This window comes from Thamnophis elegans, chromosome 2 (genome assembly GCF_009769535.1).
Source record: "Thamnophis elegans isolate rThaEle1 chromosome 2, rThaEle1.pri, whole genome shotgun sequence".
In the NCBI taxonomy this organism is placed as follows: domain Eukaryota; kingdom Metazoa; phylum Chordata; class Lepidosauria; order Squamata; family Colubridae; genus Thamnophis; species Thamnophis elegans.
Window position 1 is genome coordinate 18353677 of NC_045542.1, and position 20466 is coordinate 18374142.

A 20466-nucleotide genomic window follows, 5' to 3' on the forward strand; every position below is an offset into this window, starting at 1 on the left:
ATGTAAAAGAGTATATACAGCATATACTATGCTAGTACACTTGAAATATTTATTACTGGTATTTCTATGCTTCTCTACCTCAAAACTATTTCAGGTGACAATGCAATGCAATGCATACAGGACAATGCACCAGCTTTCCATCCATATCACCATATAGCTAATTGATAGATATTTTCTTCAATATCTCTCTTAGAATTACAATGAACCTTCCCTAAAGGTAAAAGAGAATTAAAAGGACAAAAGAAGTTTCCGCAAGCTTAACCAAAGGGGGGGGGGGGGGGAGCACATTACAGCAATTAGTATTTTGGTTAGGAAAAACAAAATGAAATAAATGAGAGAGTTCCACATGATTAAGTATATGATTTCAGGAAAGCAGCCACAAAGTGAGTTGATACCTATACTATATAAAGATTGAATCTAGATCTCCCAGAACTGCTATTCTACCTGGAGGAATTTACCACTGTATTTAAATTACAGAAACCCTTCCATTCAACAACAACAATAACAACAACAAGTTGCTGCAGGCTGCAAGTAATTCAGTGAGTCATCTTTCAGAGCTACCATATTTTTTGGAATATAAGACGCGCCAGAGTATAAGATGAACCAAGGTTTTGAAGAGGCAATTTTTTAAAAAAGTAGGTAGATAGATAGAGGAATGGAGAGGGAGAAATACAGTAGGTAGGTAGGTAGGTAGGTAGGTAGGTAGGTAGGTAGGTAGGCAGGTAGGTAGGTGGAGAGAGAGAGAGAGAGAGAGAGAGAGGGAGAGAGAGAATAGGTAGGTAGGTAGGTAGGTAAAGGGAGAGAGAGAGAGAAATAGAGATAGAGAAGTACAGTAGGTAGGTAGGGAGAGAGAGAGGGGGGAGGGAGAAATACAGTAAGTAGGTAGGGAAAGAAAGTGTAGGTAGGTAGGTAGGTAGGTAGGTAGGTAGGTGGGTGGATAGAGAGAGAGAAATAGAAAGAGTGTAAGAGAGAAATACAGTAGGTAGGTAGGGAGAGAGGGTAGGTAGGTAGATGTTTCCAGGTGTATTTATCCATGTGCTGGAGAAGGAAATCGCTGACAATCTGCAGCACCTAACTTTGTTCCTGCTGGTACAGCACTTGATCAATGTAATTCTCATCAATCAGTTAAAGAGCTTTCCAAAGGAAAAAAAAAGGTTTTACACTATGCAAACCTCCCCAAAACGGCCCATTTTTCATGAAAAAAGAGCAAAAAACAGGCCCATTTATTGTCAAAAGAACCTGCATGCATAGCCTTATGGAGGCGTATAGAGTGTTGCTGGGGGCTGGGGGGGCACAAAACGGCCCATTTTTTGCTTATTTCTGCCCTCCCCAGCCCCCAGAAGCTCTCTGAAAGCCTTCCTAAGGCTATGCACAGCCATTTTGGTGACGGGCGGGGCTTCGGGAGGCAAAAAAATGCTGTATTTGATGTATAAGACGCACCCAGATTTTCAGCTTTCTGAGGGAAAAAGGTGCATCTTATACTCTGAAAAATACAGTACCATGTTTCCCTGAAAATAAGACTTCCCGATAATAAGCCCAATCGGGCTTTTGAGTACATGCACCAAAATAAGCCTTCTCCCGAAGATATTGCAACACAACAGTAGCCATGAGGTGACCACTTCAAAAATAATGACCTCTCCAAAAATAAGGCTAAGGGCTTATTTTGAGGGGGGGTGTCAAAAAAATAAGACCCTGTCTTATTTTCAGGGAAACACGGTAGCAGCATCTTCTCAAACAGACATCATGGGGACCTGAATTCAGGTGGCTTTTGCATTTAACCAGCTGAAAGGGAAGCAAACATACCTAGAAGTGCTTCCCACTTTTTTGCCATGTTTTATTAGTGCTGCTGAAACTCCCTTTGTTAACAAGTTATTTTTATAAAAATGCATAAATAGAAAAGAAAATATCATTGCTAATTTAGTGCAAGATTAGGAATGTGGCTAGTCTGACAGAAATTCAGCTAAATAGGCTGGTTTAAGCGTTGTGCCTTGCCTTTGCCTTGCTAAATCTGTAGGGTGCGTATTTTGAGGACTGTTGGTATTTGGATTTGGAATTTGGAAACAGAGAGCAAAAGCCCCAGAGAGTGTTCATCAACTCATTTTATTAAGCAACTGCCAAGTCTCAACAGAAAAGCAGTCAAAGTCTACAAAGATTTATTGAATGTTGGCCGTAGGTCGGGTTTACTAATACAGGCAGACTAATTCAAAGTAATTTATCTTTAATTTGTAGTGCTGTAGCACACCAAACATACATTATTGCTGATTTTACAGCCAGCGCCTTGGTAATTACCCATGTGGAAGCCAGAAGGGTGATTTTCAGACAATTGTTACTCAAGTGGGGAGGAGAGAGAAGAATGGTTGGTGAAAGTAAGCTTTCGTGACAAATTGGTAGAGGGATCCATGCTTTTCCATGTCATTTCTACATATTGTAGGGTAACTGCCAACATTAGGCATTTAAAAGTAAACATTAATACACGTCATGTGTGAATTGGTGACTTTCAAACCCTTTACATATGCAGTAGCTTATAGGCAAAAGCTCTATTACTAAGCTATGTGGCGCTTATTAACAAAAAGATTTGCCTGCACTCTCCTGAAAGTGGTGTCTAAGCCTCCCCTGACCAGCATGGAAGGAGATAAGCTTCTCTCCTTGAAACTTAATGAAGATCAAGTATCTCTGGAAGGAAGGCCTACCACTTCCTTCTTATTCCCAGAGATCCAGTAATCTTGAGCAGGGGTTACCCTGAGGGAAAATCTAATGAAGATCCATGGAGTTAATATGTAAACAATGTGTTGGATAAGGAGGACTACATAGAAAAGGAAACAACACATATATGCACGCATATGCACAGGTGTGCATAATCACAGCCCCTGAACTGCTGCCTTAGAAACCAAAAAGAACCACAAAATCAATCATATTGTAGAAAATCTAAAATGACCTCAGCTCCACTACAAGTAGCCTAGGAAAGAGAAATAAATTGGAGGCTTTATACGCTTAGGAGATGAACATCAACATAAAGCATTGATTCAAAAGGTCACGTGTGACTGACTTGCACAACGATCTTCAGCAGATCGAGATTACTGCTGAAGTTCCAGGCAATCCTCAAATCCAAGCATTGCACTTTAAGAGACAACAGATTTGCTTGATTTTAACAGTCTAAAAAAAAAAGCTGTACTGCATCAGAAAGACATTTTAAGTTGAATAAAACAATATTGGTCTCAAGCGGCAACTGCTAAACTGTGAAGTAAACAAGTGGGTATATAGATAAAAAATCTATTTTTCTTTTATCCTTCTTACTAATCTATCATTCCGATGCATGAAATCTGGCATCTAGTACACCATCTGGTATGCAACAAAAATTTCTATCAGTCCGTTTTATTTTAAAAAGAAGAAACTTCTCAAGTTCTCATTATTTGATAGCATCCAAGAAACACTACAAAAAAAAGCACCTGTTACTCAAAGAATGAAGTTAATTTACACTGCTGACACTATCCTGGTACACTTAACGTATCTGCAATTTACCCAAATCTGACTCCTATAGAATTATTAGTTAATAAACTGTTCCAAAATAAAAATGAACCTACTAATCAAGTATGTTATAAGGACGTGGTGGTTCAGTGGTTAACATGCTGAGCTTGTTGATCAGAAAGGTCAGCAGTTCAGTGGTTCGAATCCCTAGCGCTGCGTAATGGTGTGAGCTCCCGTTACGTCCCAGCTTCTGTCAACCAACAGTTTGAAAGCATGCAGTGTAGAAAATGCAAGTAGAAAAATAGGAACCACCTTTGGTGGGAAGTTAACAGTGTTCTGTGTGCCTTTGGTTTTTAGCCATGCCAGCCACATTACCATGGAGACATCTTCAGACAGCGCTGACTCTTCGGCTTTGAAACAGAAATGAGTACTGACCCCTAGAGTTGGGAACAACTAGCACATATATGTGAGGGGACCCTTTACCTTTAATCAAGTATGTACTAATTTTGCTTGATGGACTTGCTTGGATTCTTTAGATCCCATTAAATGATCCCATTAAAGTCCCAGTTTATTCACAATCATTCACAATCCTCCTTCTTAAAAGGCAATTACTTCCAACCTGAGGCTAATCAAAACCAGGAAGTTTATTATTTTTTATATAAAGCATACACAACATGCAACCACGCACATATGATCATAATTACTGCCCTACCATATGCATCATACACACATACACATACACACCAACATAAGCAAAAGAGATGATCTGGCGGAGATCATTTTTGGAACAGAGAAAAAAAATGTCATAAATCCTACACAGGTCTTTAGGCTATGCATTATGCAGAGAAGCAAACTGAGGTTTCTGAGTTCAACTAAGGTTCTCTCTTCATTGACAGCAGGGAAGACTAAAAAATCATTACCTTCACCCGTCTAGCACACAGACACCCCCAAAAAGATACAGCACAGTTCAGCAAACCCATAAATGCCTTGCCAGACAGAATCACTTTTCTGTATGCAACAGTTATCTCTCAGATTCAAACGAGATTCAAAAGAATTTTTTCTTCTTATGTGGCAACTTGAAATTTCAGATGACGGAAAATAAGGTTTGAACAACCCAGTACAGAATGCAATACCAAAATGAAAAAATGTTATGTGCAACTATTGTGTTCTCCACAAACCACAACAATCCTCATGACTGATTTGGTTCACCAACCTGAAAAATATCTTAGTATATGTCTTTGTGGTATATGAAAGTCTGGATCCGTAAAGCAACTAAATCCAGATCTCATTAATCTAACTCCTTCCCGGATATTTGGGATTAAAACTTCCAGAGTAGCACAGTTTGGGGACGGCTGAAATATTTAAATGTAACTTCCATACTCAAAGTCTTTGTCTTTTGTCTCTCATATCATGTTTGATTCTTAGGTGACCATGAGAGCATTCATGCAGGTATTGAAAACATTGTGAAACTGATGTTACCTTTCTCAATATGCATTTATGACTTGAATATTCCCCTGATCTTTCACACAATTTCAACCCTAGGCCAATTAAACTTAGATTCCAAGGCCAGATAAAATTGGCTAGGTTAACTGAGGACTAACTGCCCATCCTATCTTATCTTAAACATTTCCTTAAAATCTGTTTTGTTTTTGTTTTGAAGGGCAGGCTAGACTCACTAATTTTTTTTTACCGTTCTGCTTATATAGCCCAGTCTTTCCCAACTCAATGTCTTCTGGATGTAATTAAGATACACTTCTCATAGTTTCCAGTTAGCTTGGAGAAAATGGCCAAAGGATAAATGGCTTCAGAAATCACCTAAGCATAACCTGAAGGAATGCAATTGCCACCAATTGTAACACAACTCTTGCAGGACCTGACCTAGAAGAAGAAGAAAAGGAGAATCCAAGCCATTTCTCCTCTTCAACATTAAAAGAAAAATCAGATTCTGAGATTACACAAATGCCAAGAGACTCCCACTCACACAGATTGATAATCAGCTAATTTTGTAAGCATGAACATGCCCACTCAAGTGACACATCTGATGGAAAATCAGCCAGCTCCCATAAAGCTTCTACACCAGAAGATTTCCACTTAGCCACATATTACACAATGAATTGACATTTATTGTTTGTTTATTTCCAACCTTTGATATTTTTTCAAATAACTCAGGGCTGTGAGCATATCCAACACATCTTCTTCCTCTTTTTTCCCCCACAACAACAATCCTGTCAAATGAGTTGGTCTAAGGGAGAGTGATTTGGCCAAGGTCACCCAGCTGGCTTTCATCTCTAAGGTGGGACTAGAACTCACTGTCTCCTACTTTCCAGGCTGGTATCTTAGCCACTAGAACAAACTGGGTCTCATCTGGCTATCTAGCATTTCATGCTCAGTATATAGAATAGAATGCTAAGAGATAAAATGTAAAGGTTCCCCTTGCACATATGTGCTAGTCATTCCCGACTCTAGAGGGTGGTGCTCATCTTTGTTTCAAAGCCGAAGAGCCAGCACTCTCCAAAGATATCTCCATGGTCATGTGGCCGGCATGACTAAATGCCGAAAGCGCACAGAATGCTGTTACCTTCCCTATTTTTCTGCTTGCATTTTTACATGCTTTCGAACTGCTAGGTTGGCAAAAGCTGGGACAAGTCACGGTAGCTCACTCCATTACGCAGCACTAGGGATTCAAACCACTGAACTGCCGACCTTCTGATCGACAAGCTCAGCGTCTTAGCCACTGAGCCACTGCATCCCGCTAAGAGATACAGACATACAATAAGTTCTCTTTTTGTAGTGTTTGTTTTAAGATGTTATTAGGGGCCGTGATGGCTCACGTGGTAAGATGCTGTGTCTGCACGCCGCTAAGGTCGACAGCTCAGTGGCTCGATTCCCGTGAGTTAATAAACCACGGAGGGACAAGAAAGGAGCCTCCCCTGATTGCCTACCAGCATTCAGGCATCCTGCAAGTAAAGATAACATCACCCCCAAAAAATCATTTTCAAAGAAGCAACCAGCCACCTCGGTGATTCTTGGCTAACACGTGCCGTATGCTAAACGAAATAAATAAGATGCTTTTCTAAAGAAGGAGCATGTAACATCCAAAATTAATTATATCAATATAACAGCTTTATTTATTTCTCATTCTATACCATTTCAAGATTGCTTGCAACTATTTGAAAAGTAAACAAAGCACAGCAAAGGGTAAGGGTAAGGGATGCATTTGTGATAGAAAACTTCCTTACTACTCATTCATTTTATTGTGTACATTTTTCCTGACACAGATTAAACTTCAAACACCGTGGAAGAAGCTACATCAGCTACATACAGTTGCCTAATAATTGCGTACATTAAGGAAGAACTTCACAAACTATCAACAGAACAGAAACAATAATTTATCTAGCATTAACAGTTTGCTTCCCATTCAAATAGCTACTAAGGATTTCAATTTCAGAAACATCTCATTTACATTTGTAAAAGTCTGACAACTAGGAAAAGAATTCCCTAAGGGTGTCAAAATCTGACACCCACTAGGCCTGCTTTATCTTATCTTGCCACAGGTGAAGGAAAATATAATGTCTGCAGATACTGGCTTCTGGGAATCACTTGTATGCTAACATTTACATAGATTGACCAACGTCCCTACTACCTATAAAAAATTAGGGTAAAGATGATTGTGACATAGACCCTTCTAGTATGAGAAATAGCTGACTAGAAAATAATAGAAAGCAAACACAGGCTATACTTCCAAAGATATGGCAAATCTGCTGAAGTTTATTCTTCCTCATCTTTGGAATGATCAGGGACAGGGATTGAAAATCAAAACAGACTCTTCAGTGTCTCAGCAATCTAAGCCAAAATTCAAAGTAAAATTCAAAATAAAATATCTAACCAGGGATGTAAACGGATTTCGTAGCATCAATTTAAGACTTGTTCCTCAGCTCTCAGATATGTGTGAGGAAATGAATATGGGGAGGGAGGGAAGGAGGGAGGGGAGAGAGAGAGACAGACAGACAGAGAACTAATACAAACTAAGGTAGAATGAGAAAGAAAAAAAGATAAAGGAAGAAATAAAAGGCTAAAGGTACAAAAAGAGGAAAGTAAAGAAGAAAAAATAAAGTGGAAAAAGAAGATATCAAAAAATATAAAACAGTAGCTTCCAATCGTCTTTAAAGCAGTTATAAATATATTTATATTCTAACCTCTTTCTCTAAGGTTACATCATGACTCTTCCTTCTATTATCTATTCTGCCTAATCAACAAAACCATAAATCATAAGTTCATTTTTTAATGCAAAAGATCCATAATTCTTCTGGTGACTGATAGACCCAGAAAGCACTGGGAACTGCTGATATACTGCAGTAACTACCATTCCTACAGTCTCGGGTGCTGCAAGGGGTTGCATTGGCCCAAACAGACCCTGTGTGCAATCTGGGACTGCTCATGGATTCATAACTCCCGCTCAAGGAGCAGATGGCAGTCGCGGCTAGGAGGCCCTTTGCATAATTTCATATTGTGCTCCAGTTGCACCCATCCCTGGATCAAGGGGCCCTATTCACAGTGACTCTTGCCCTGGACACCACCCAACTGGATGATTGCAATGCACTCTACATCAATAAAAGATTTCATGCCAAGAGTCTAAAACAGCCACCCAGCTTCAACTATAAATGGATAAGCAACTGTTTGTGTATTCTCTTCCCCACTTTCTTCCTTCTGAGGAAGGCATTCCAGCTTGAAAAGCTTGTTCTCTTCTCTTCCCCCTAAATGCACTTGAGTCCTCACATAATGACCACTTGAGTCCTCACATAATGACTATTTGTTCAGCGACCTTTCGAAGTTACGATAGTGCTGGGTGAATGGTAGTTGCAACTAGTCCTCAAAAGTTATGGCCATAATAGTGTCTCCGTGGTCACATGATCAAAATTCAGAGTCCTGGCAGTCTGCCTGCATTTGCGATCATGACATGTGCAACTCCCCCCCCCTTCATCTCTGCCCTTTCAGCCACCCCACACTCCGCCATCCTCACTGTGTGCACTTCATTGCCTCTGCCACTGCTACCGTCCCCAGCTGACCTATTTCCGTGGGAAATTGCTATAGAAGCCAGTTATATATGTTCCTCATTCACAAGATGCTGGTTGACGTGTCAAATTAAAAAAAGAAAACTACTGTTTCACCCAAGTGCTTTATTAAAAGGAGGGGATGGGGAAGAAGAGAAAAAAAAACTCTTTCGTGAAAAGATTTCTCTTTCTATGTGAATGAGTCAGCCACGCTTCCCTCAGGACAAACATGGATTGGAGCAAGAAGGCAGCTGACTATGATGCACTGTGGCCTTTAAGGTTTGTGGAAAACGTTGAGGTTCACAGGAGCTGGGCAAAAGGAAAATTGGAGGTGTGGTGGTAGTGGGAGACGTGCATTAGAAAAGGCAGCAGCACCAGGCAAATAAGACAAATTACAAAGAACATAAGAGAAGCTACAGCAGTAACAACCAGAGAAAGCAGGAAGGGAAGCACAGAAAAGAAATATTAGGTTTTTTGTCTAGTTTGTAGGTGTAAGGCAAAGAGAATAAAACCTAACACCTTGAGCACAGGGAGACAAAATTGATTCTGTTACCCTAACTCCGTGATGGTGAACCTGTGGCATGCAGACGGCATGAGCGTCGTCACCCCAGGTCTGTGGCATTTCTTTGGTGAGCTTCTGTTTCTCGGCAAACGATGAAACAGCAGCTCATAAAAGACAAAAAAATCTGCCAGTGTTGGGATGCCCCACATCGTGCCAGCCAGCTGGTCTTTTAGTCTCTGCTGCAGATGTTTGTGCGCACATCAGCACATGCATGTACACTTGTCCACACATGCACAAGCACATGAAAGGTGCATTTGCATGCACCTTTCAGTTTGGGCATGTGCACACATGTGCAGTTTGGGCACTCGGTGTCTAAAAGGTTCGCCATCACTGCCCCAATGCTAACCCTAACCCCAAGCTTAAGTATGCAGAAGGCATGTTTTCATCACGAATGGAATTGCATTGGGATGTTTCAATTTAATTAATAACTGTTGTCATCCCCCCCCCAACACACACATACACACACATTCCCAGGATGTTACTTGAGCATTTCCTGAAGCAAAGAAAGGAGCCATTTACCCATCTTCAAAATACGTAATTAAATTAATGAAATCAATCTGTCTTGCCAAGGGGCTGGCTATCATTCATGGCAGCCTTCCATTCCTGCTGTTAATCAAAAAATGAAATACATAAAATACCAGGTTGATATCAGCAACGACACCCAGCCAATATCAAGGAATCGTTTTTATAGGGCGGTCAAAACGCTCTCAGGTTGACATATTACAATAATAAAATGCACTCTGGATCTGAAATGTTCTGTTTTGTGGGAATTTCACTTGAACTCTGCAATGTATCTCTTTGTGCATATAGCAGATTAACAAAATAACAGAGTTGGAAGAGACCTCGGAGGTCCAACCCCTTGCTCAAGCAGGAAACCCTATACCATTTCAGACAAAAAGTTGTCCAATCTCTTCTTTAAAACCTCCCGTGTTGGAGCAGCCACAACTTCTGGAGGCTCTTTATGTTTGGCGGTAAAAATCTACCAAATAAAAAATCTCCTAAATTCCTTTATTTTGGGTCTTCACAGTAAAGCACATATCAAATTCTTTAACTGATAATTTATGGAGCTATGGTATACAGTTTGTTTTGGAATGTCACATCTGTGAGTTTCAAATCCTTTTCATACTTTATCATCCTGCTTTGCCACCCAGGCGCCTCCAGGAAATGTACAAACATGCCATAAAGTCAACTACTTTGCACTCTACTTTGTGAGGCACCTTTGGCGAGATTGGCAGCATATAAGTCTAATAAATAAATATAATGGATAAATAAAAGACATTTCCAGGAGGCAGGAATGAAATGATGCAAAAATATTAGGTTAGTATTTATTTATTTATTTATTTTAAATTCAATACATGACTGGAAGTTTCGCTTGAGAAACAGATTGGCCTAGCTAGCCAGATAATATTACTGTCCCAGCCCAGATAACAATTAAAAAAAACTGCAAATGTTCTCCAAGAAAATATTCTTCCCAAAATTTTGGACAATCTAAAATATGCTAATGTTCTTCCTACCTGGTATTTTGACAGTAACCTTTTAGAAAGAAGCCTAGCACATTTTATAAGGTGAGTTGCTGGATCAGCCAGCCTGGGTAAAGGTCACTACGTTCTTCCTCCTATCCCACATTAACACAGAAGTAAATAAAAAGAAATTGGATAGGAAAACGCTTCCTATCCGGGGGGAGAGGAGTGTTTCCAGACAAATAAAAGACTGGCAATTAAAAATTGACACTGACTACAAGCTGTCTTCATATGGGCCTGTTCAGTTGAAAGAGTTGGCAAAAACATAGTTTTTGTTTTCTTTCTTTCTAACGCAAAATCATCGGTGGTGGGAAGAGATCGCTATAGTCCAGAGCAGCTCTCTTCTGTCACTTAAGTATTCGGTTCTATAGCTCTACACAAGGATTTGAGGTCAACATCACATCTTTCTGAATTGGTACCTCCTGCAAGGTTAAATGATGATGCTTTTGCTTCCTATTTATTCATTGGCCTCTGGGTCAGCCAATCTGAATCATGCTGCCATGGCAACGGTCTCTTATCACTATGAGCGACAAGGCATCTTTTATTTTTAAATTCACATCTAGGTTCCTAAGTTTCTTTATAAAACAAAAAACAAACAAAAATGAGAGAGAAAAAGTTGTTCCATGGGCCTGCCACGCAAGGATTGCTTCTTTCATTTAAAGCTGCTAGGTACACTCCAAGCTTAAGGGAAGGTATGAAAAAGCTGCATTTCTGTAAGTGGGTGTACAGGATGCTTGCAAGAACGGCAGTCTCGGCTTCTGTACACTTGTGGGTGGAGGTAAAATAGAACAAAGAGGCAAAGATGCTTTGATTCAGTTGCAGATGCTTTAACCTGAATTCCTTCAGTTACAGTGGCCTACATACAGCCTGGGAAATGGGAAAGGAAAAGGAATACTGTCCTGCTGTTGCTCTGAGACTTTCATACAGGTCAAAATAATAGACCTATTTTATTCAAAGGGTATTTTTTTAACTACTTTGTTGATAAACGTGAGGTACAAAAGTTGAATTCTTACTACCCTGACATCTTCGTGTGGGCTTGAATCCTGACATTCTTCTATTCTACAATCCCCTGGTGTTGCCGCACCAATTATCCACACTTTATTCTTTTCAACCACAGTTAAATCTGGTGTGTTGTGCTCCAAGACGTTTATCAATTTCTATTTAGAAATCTCTCAATATTTTAAACCTGCACATCTTTTACAACTTTTTCCACTCTTACTTTGCCACCCATAGCACCTGGTAATTTTTATAGATGTTCCAGTGAATAGACTATATTATATCATTGTTTAGCATCTGCCTGTGTTGTCGCCTTGCATGAGATGTCTATATGAGCTACTGGGGTTTTTTGTGCTTCTTTGCACAATGTGCAATTTGAGTCATTTGATGATTTTTCTATTCTGGCCTTGGTTGCATTCGTTCAAATAGCTTGCTCTTGAGCAGCCAAAATCAAGCTGCCAGGCTTTTTTTTTCTTTTTTAATGTTCCTGTTGTAAACCATTGCCACATTCACTGTTTGTTTCCCGTTTTCAGTTAGTAAATGCATTTTTAACTTGCAGCAGGACTTGCTGTTGTTGTTTTTTATTTAATCAGCCAACACATGATTTCCTTCTTCAACAGCTGGTCTGACTTGAAGTAAACCACTGCCTCAATTTCTGTGGGGTAGGAATACTCTATCAATATCACTATGGGGGATATCATGCATCAGGAATAGTCATGAGCTTTCTTGTTTTCTAGTCCAAACTATTCAGTTCAGCTTGTGTACAATTAATAATTCCAGCGGAGGGTATTGTATAACAGATGTAATCCAGGTATTGATGATTTTGGTAGTGTCTCCACTGATCAATTTAGCAATTTTTTTTCCACACTTTGGGTGTATTCTCATTTTTAACTTGCCCATGCTTGTTATTATCCAACTGTAAAATGCTCAGATACCTCTAAGTTCCATCCTGATGGTTTGGCCATTAGTTATTTTAATTCCATTACTATTCATCATTTTACCCCCGTTTATTGCTATTGTACCACATTTCTCTAATGTTCTTTACACATTTCTCAGTGCCAATTCCATTGCTATATCTCTGCTAAAAATTCTTGCAATGTTTGTCAATGAGTGGATTTCAATTTCTGGTTTCAAATAAAGCTTCATGTCATTCATATAGAACAAATCTGGGGTTTCGTTAGTATCTATTTCTGGTTTTGACAGGATTTTTTCTTCAAAATCACTGTAAGTTGGATAGTAGTAATAACAAATAATGAGTAATAATGAGTCAAAGATGCCTCTGATAGTTGACACACCCATCTTTTTTTCATTGCCGACCATCAATTCTGTCTTCGTTATTTTTTCTATAAACATTCTACATTACATCAGACTTCACTGCAAAGTGGCCATTTATGATCCTAATTAGCGCTTCCATCAGCAAACTAAATACCCATAGAACTAGTATAATCCACACCGCTCAACCCGTCTCTGCTACATTTGGTATACTGAATTATTTTATCTGTACTTTTTCAGGTTATTTCTTTTTAATATTTTCAAGCACGTACAAGAGAACTTCTTTTGGTCTGAAATAATTTGCGTCGGCACTTGACTCCACTTAGAAAGATAATCAACTCCTCTCGTTGCTACCATTACTCCTGTAAGGCAGTGGCATGCACATTTCTGCCCAATCATAACTGCATTAAAATCTTAGCATTCTGAATTGACTTTATTGAATATAATCACTTCAATAGTGAGGGTAAGGAAATACTTAAAAAGCGAACCAAGAAGTTAGCTTTTTGAGACAATAGTGTACCACTTTACATTTTTCTCCATCTAATTAGTTAAGTCTGCTTTCCTGTATACTGGTTATGGTAATGCTATGATCATATAGCTTGGTTTAAAACACTGACATGGGACCTAGCTACTTTTCAGCCCAATTAAATGACAGAAAAGTGTCTACAGAGAGAGATTACTTAAAAATTACTTAAAAACAGAGTGGGAGAAAACATCTTAGATTAACTGCAGCAACCATGATGGAGATAGACACCTTCTTTCTGTCTAATAGTCTTATTGAGAGTGAGAGGGTTATGATTAGGGGTCCGGTAAGATAAAGACAAATCGTTATTATTTAAAGGCAGTCTAGGAAGAATTCATCCAAGTGCCTCCTTTGCTACTCTCCTCCACTTGAACATACAAATTCTGAATCAATGCTGAATATTATTCAGCTAACCTGAGAGACACTCCGCCTAGCTTCCTCCAAATTTTAGCAAGAGCAGAGTAAATTGCCTTTGCTTTTGTGTTCCTCTAAGTTCTGCAAAAATCAAGAAAAGGATGAAGCTATGCTCTTATTGTATTTCAAAGTAAGCCAACCTTACTTTGCCGGTGTGTCTCCTACAGATATGTTGACTTTGGCTGGCAAAACTAGGGCCCAGGAGGACAATATTGAGAATTCTGTGAGACAGTTCAAACATCTGGAGGGCACTCAGGTTGGAGGAGACTCTGCTGTGTTGTGAAAAAAGTCAGAAGCAATGAGACCGATTTTAGTGATTAAATTTTATTGAGCCTTGAGCATCCGGAGAGAAAACTCCATTTCCTTAAGAAAGCAACTTTCTAACTGACTGCTATGCTAGTCAGCTAGAAGAAGCTATGTCCTGGGACTCTCAAGATTCCGAGAGATTCTTTAAACACTAAAATTGACACTTGGATTGTGTTTTGCCTTTTACTACGTTGCCTTTGACTATTTTAATCTTGTATTTGTCAGTAGCAATGATGGTCAGAGTTTGCCGCAGTATTGATGGGATATACATTTTAAAGTAAAAATAAAGGCATACAGGGCAGCTATTCCTCTTCCTTGGGGAAACCTTACTGTCATTTGAGAACCCCAGGCTTAAATGCATTACTTCTTGGAAGAATCCATTCTCTTCTTTTCCTTCTCTTTGTCCCAAGTTACTCTAATATGTGAGCACTTAAAGATTTCTGGTATTCATTGTAAACCAGAAAAACTGTTGGAATTCTACCCGGTAAAAATAATTGAATCTGGAAAAATATAACGAATGAAAGGCACAGGGGTTCATTTATTCTAGTCTGTGTGAGATCATTAGCAATGCGCCATTGCTCTTCAGCAGAATTTCCTTTTAAGTAGATCTGGGGTGCACAATCTTTTTCTGACTCAAGGCTACACTTGGGCTTTGAGATGCATTACTGGGGGTCACATTCCCTAAAGTGGCTGGAGACAAAACAAACAAGGATTACAGCTGGATTTCATTTAATTAAAATAACTCAATATCATTTGGTTACTCTTCATTCATTTAATAATTTCCCTCCTGCTATCACAATATAATAGGGGTTGTGGGTTCCATGAGGCCCTGGAACTATAGTAACACACTCCAGATCCAGATCCTGTTGAAATATCTTGTATCTATTGACTAAAGATAGAGCAGAAGATATTTAACAACTTTACAGTGGATAGACAGTCATTTCACACTCTATTCTCAGAGCAGTTGTTAGATATTTTGGAGAAAAACAACAGGAGGTCTTCTGACTTCCAGGTGCTTTAGCACCTCAAATTAGTTCAGGAAATTAATTAAAGTTTACTGTCATGATGGATTGTTCATGGTTTTTTTTTTTCATAACTAGCATTAAATTCATAGAAACAAACTAAGCTTGGAAACTCTATTAAACAAAGGAAATATCAATTCTCACCTTTTGTAACATCTTTATAACACTTTCAGATGTTATCTAAATTATATAGTCTGTAATGTAGCATGCTCAGTTATGCTGACCTCCTCCAACCCATTCAAAGCAAAGCATAAATATGGCATACACAAACATTAGCTATAACTCAACAAAGGCAGCTAACCAACAATTTCCAAGATTCTTATGTCATTCAAGAGCCTGTAACAGAAAACTAAGATTGATGAAACTAAGATAGATATGTCCACAAATAAGTTTCAGTATTTATCAAATTGTCTATGCGTTGTCTACACATTTACTTATATGAATGCTAGAGGTGTTAAATGGTAACAGCTCCGTTAGACTCCAATGGAAGGAACTTGGGTCCACAGTTAAAGTATAAGAGAAATTTACAAACTCTTTAGAAGTATCTGCAGTCCTGTAATATAAGTAATATCTTGGCCTACTATCACAAGAACTTCATCTAGGTCTTATTGAAACAATAACCAATATATTGTATCATGCATTCATTGAACATATTAAATCATTTCGCTGCCTTTTCACTGTCATTGGAAAAAGTATGTGAAGTCTCTTCCAAGGAGTCAACTGGCAGATTTTCCAAACTATGAAAAATCAATTATGTGAGGATTACACCATTGAAGAGAGCCAAGTTGGTATAGTATCTAAGGCATAAGCGAGAACTGCAAGGACTTGTCCAGACAGTTGCCAGGAGTCAATACTGACTTGAAAGCATCCTAAATAAATACTGTATATGCAAACATACAGATATATATTGCTCACACTGAATGTTTGATATCACCAAAGTCTGCTCTTTACCACTTAGATAAGTGACTCATCCTCTGATCAAAAGATATACTACAGATTTCATTGAAAGGTTTATCATGCCTAGGAGGTTGGAAATGGCTACAAAACCATTACCAAACACTTTTATTTCTATCAGTCCATGGCCAAGCAGATGGTATACAAATGGGGAACATGCAATACCATTGTTACTCTTGGAATGGTTATCCAACGAAAGTCACCCCAACAGCAAGACACACAATAATTACACTCTAACATCATAAAAGAAACTCAGAATAACAGCAATAGATCTGTAGGCCATATTTACTTTTATTTCCCTCAACAGTGAATGTTGATTGAATGTGTTCATTAAAGACATGACATTGTAACAGGGGTTGTTGGTGTTTTTCGGAGGGGGGGAGATGTTATTTACATATTTAACCAAAATCTCTGTATCTATAAATAAGATTTAGATAAAGTTTAGACCACAGAGTAAGTTGAAATAGTTTAGGATTATAGATAAATAATTCACAAATCTTCTTTACCACTCTATGTTATTAAATCAAACTGCTAAATTATACTAAGCCTGGGGAAATTAGGCCTACAGAACCAGCACCAAAGATCCAGGTCTATAAGCAAAGAAAAATAAGTGGCCTAAAGTGAAGCTACCATTCTTTTGCGTTGTAGAAAAATTATCACTATCATTTCATGGATAAAAAGTTCTAATTCAGACCATTTTTACAGTGAGGATTCTGTTGTTATCTTAGAGGAAAGCATAAAAAAAATATTGTATTTGTTCGTTCATCGTCACTGATAAACACTCTCTTGACACTGTGTGTTTTTATCTTTTTTAATCATGTTAAAATTAGAGGTGGTATGTCCAAAGATGACTGATCGGCCAATTTGGGCACAGAATGTTCTCACACATATTGGACAGACATGTGTGAAGGCACTGCAGTTGTTGCAGTAGTAGCTCTGGTCTTAACGTGGCTTGTACTTATGCTGTGCTTCAGCTGTGTGCCTTGCTTCATATGCTTGATAGCTCTTATGGATGAGGCGATGCCAGTAGGGCACTTTTGCGCCATCTTTTCCCAAGTGGTTGTGTCTATATTGAGCAATCTCAGGGAAGCCTTTAATGTATGTAATGAAGTGTTTCTTCTGTCTTCCATACTCACTTCTTCCAGCAGTGTGTTCCCCAAAAAGAAGCTGCTTGGATATGTGCTTGTCTGGCATATGAGTGACATGATCTGCCCAATGGATCTGTGCTCTTCAACCGGGTGTGGACTGATGGTAGACATGCTCTAGATAAAAATTTAGTATTTGGTATTTGATCTTGCCATCTGCTGCCCTGTTATCCTGCAAAATTAAGTAGTGTTGAAGTGCTTGAGGTTTCTTGCATGTCTTTGGTACAGAATCCACGTTGCATTGGCATACTAAGGATAGTAAGTACCACAGCTGATTCCTTGACCTTCCCACACAGTGGAGCGCAATCTATTAAAAGTAGAATTTGTCTCTGCTATTCCTGCAGGTTAACTTTTCCATCAACAGTCATTGCTTAGGAGAGGATACGTAATTAAACTGGTCCACTGCCTGTAGTTTCGGCCCTTTTACTGTGATTTGGGTTCTGTGTATGGCGCATGAGAAGCAGGATGGTGCCTAATTCTAGTCTTTTTGATGTTGATAGTAAGTTCAAAGTTGCCACAAGTCATAGAGAAAGACCGTTGGCTTACCTGAACGTTCGTTCTCGGGGCACTGCGAGGAGAGTCCAATGCTGGGTTAACACAGCCTATCTGCCCTTGGACTGAGTGATGTTTTTAGTTGACCACGCCTCCCTTTGCCTCTGCATGCTCAGTTCGGAAACGAAGGAAACCATCCTGTAATCAGTTACAGTCAATACAGTCACATCGTTCAATATTAGAAACACCCCGGGCGGGTTTGGACTCTCCTCGCAGTGCCCCGAGAACGACCGTTCAGGTAAGCCAACGGTCTTTCTCTATGACTTGTGGCAACTTTGAACTTACTATCAACATCAAAAAGACTAGAATTAGGCACCATCCTGCTTCTCATGCGCCATACACAGAACCCAAATCACAGTAAAAGGGCCGAAACTATAGGCAGTGGACCAGTTTAATTACGTATCCTCTCCTAAGCAATGACTGTTGATGGAAAAGTTAACCTGCAGGAATAGCAGAGACAAATTCTACTTTTAATAGATTGCGCTCCACTGTGTGGGAAGGTCAAGGAATCAGCTGTGGTACTTACTAACGGTCTTTCTCCAGTGCACTGCTCAGAGAGTCCAATGCTGGGACATGCCCAAGCTATTGAGTCCCAGGGTGGGGAAGCGCTGTAGCCTCTGGTATTTCAGCCACCATATCAGGCAGCCACTTTCTTTATAACTACAGAGGCAAAATACAGTGGTAACCTAAGTAATGCTGTTTTATCGTTACGATGCAGTACAAACAACTAAGTAGTGATTATTATTTTCAAGAAAAGCAGCAAAAAAATATCCACATCCAGAAGAATCTCACCCTCAATCAATTTTCAATTATAACAATAAAACATTGGTGATAATTATTAGAACAAGCTCCCTATCAAGATGTGTTGAAGAAACACTTAGCTAAGATGTGCCAAAGTTCAGGTAGGTAACATTTTCATTGTGGCAGCATCCTGAACTGTTGGCTCTAAATACCTAATTCAGGAATAAAGAATTAAAACTCTGTGATGTCCAAATTGTATCATTCCCAACAATAAAGCAATTTCATTAAAGTCCAAATGTACAGATGCATTACATATTGAATTTCCAATAATCCAATTCTTTGGCAGCTGAAAAAAATTGTCACCTGGTAATGATTGACAAGTGATTTCATAAAAACTTTGTTTCACACAGTCAAGAAAATATATATTTCAGACAACTCTCTGGAAGTACAGGAATAGCTTCTTCTTAACTTCCTCTTTTACCACTTCTACTGTTGAGGGAGATTCAAAGTTCTGTCACTTGATCTTCTGGCGGCCTCACTCATTGTTAATTGATGTTACTGTAGTGTGTCTTTGATATTGTTCCTCATCTTCTTCTGGGTCTGCCTTGTGTTCTTTGACCTTCTCCTCTTTTTGTATATGCTTTGTGTGGTATAGAGTCCCATGGCAACCTCTCTTTAATTTGCTTTCTTTGTATGTAGTTTAAGATTGCTAATTCTTTCTCTTATGATCTCATTTCTGATTTTATGTCTTCTGGTCACTCCAGCAGCTTTCTTCAAACATCTCATTTCCCTGGTGACTAACCTTTGTTTATGTTTTGTTGTAAGTGTCTATATTTGGCAATATATGGGATGGGGATAAATATGCTTTGTATGACTTGCTTCTTTGTGCTGATCAGTACTGCCTTATGTTGTAGGAGTAAAGCAAGCTGTTCTAATACTTCGCTTACCTTACTGCATCATATGTTAATCTCTTGATCCATTTCACCATCTTCAGTGAATGTTATTCCTAGATATTTGAACTTTGATACATACTTTATGCTTGTTCCTTCTAATACTATGTTTAGGGTATATTGTTTTCTTCCTATAAGCAAGCATACAGGAATAGCACAAGAACACACACACACACATACGGGGCTGAGTTGGAATTGTGCCACCACTATCAATCATATCAATCCCTAAATTTCCCTTTAAGAATAAAATGGGTGTTGGTTCTGACCTGAGATGCCCGTTCTCAGAGCGGTGGAGATAGCATCCAGGAATGGGTTAACTCCATCCAGCTGTCATGTTCCAACATTCACGTTGCATATAAACAGAGATTCAGTTTGTTTGGTGAAAAACCTTTATCTCTATCTAAGAAACTACGTGATAACCAGCACTAAATTACAATGATACAAAGGTAATCAAATCCAAGTCAGTTCTAACCAAGTTAACACCATCACCCATATATATATATATACCATTACCCCTCCCAGCTCCACCCACAACTCCACCCAAATGACACCCACCCACCATCACCAATCACCATGACCCACACCCTCAGCCACACCCCCACTCAGTGTCATCATAGCCAATTTCCTGGTTAGCCACATCCGAGCAAAAGAGTTACATCAGAGTAGGCAGTTGCACCTGAGTAGAAGAGCCACATGCAGCTATAGGCTCAATCGACATCAGAGAGGCAACATCAACGTGGCAACATTAGTGGCGTGTAAGCATGGCCAAGCGGGCATGGTGATGGACAGGTTCCCCCTGGATGGCAGCCTGAGGGTTGACATGCCGCCCCTCTACCAGTGGAGAGGATTCTGGAAGACAAAAGGCGCTATTAGCAGTATCCTCTATAGGTTTATCAGGGTATCGACGATGGAACCGGGTGATCAGGCATGGTGCGCGCACCTCAGATGACCTCACCCACGATGCGTCTGTAAATGGGTATCCCTTCCAAACTA

General features: G+C 39.3%; 1 protein-coding gene across 1 annotated transcript in view; it reads right to left on the reverse strand.

Moving 5' to 3' along the window:
* The window catches only part of R3HDM2 (R3H domain containing 2), a 97175-nt gene extending 77008 nt beyond the window's left edge, over nt 1-20167 (reverse strand). Inside the window, exon 1 of the mRNA XM_032211108.1 lies at nt 20150-20167. The gene's annotated coding sequence lies outside the window, so the exon portion shown is untranslated. The remainder of the gene's footprint in view (nt 1-20149) is intronic.
* Nucleotides 20168-20466: the final 299 nt, after the last annotated feature.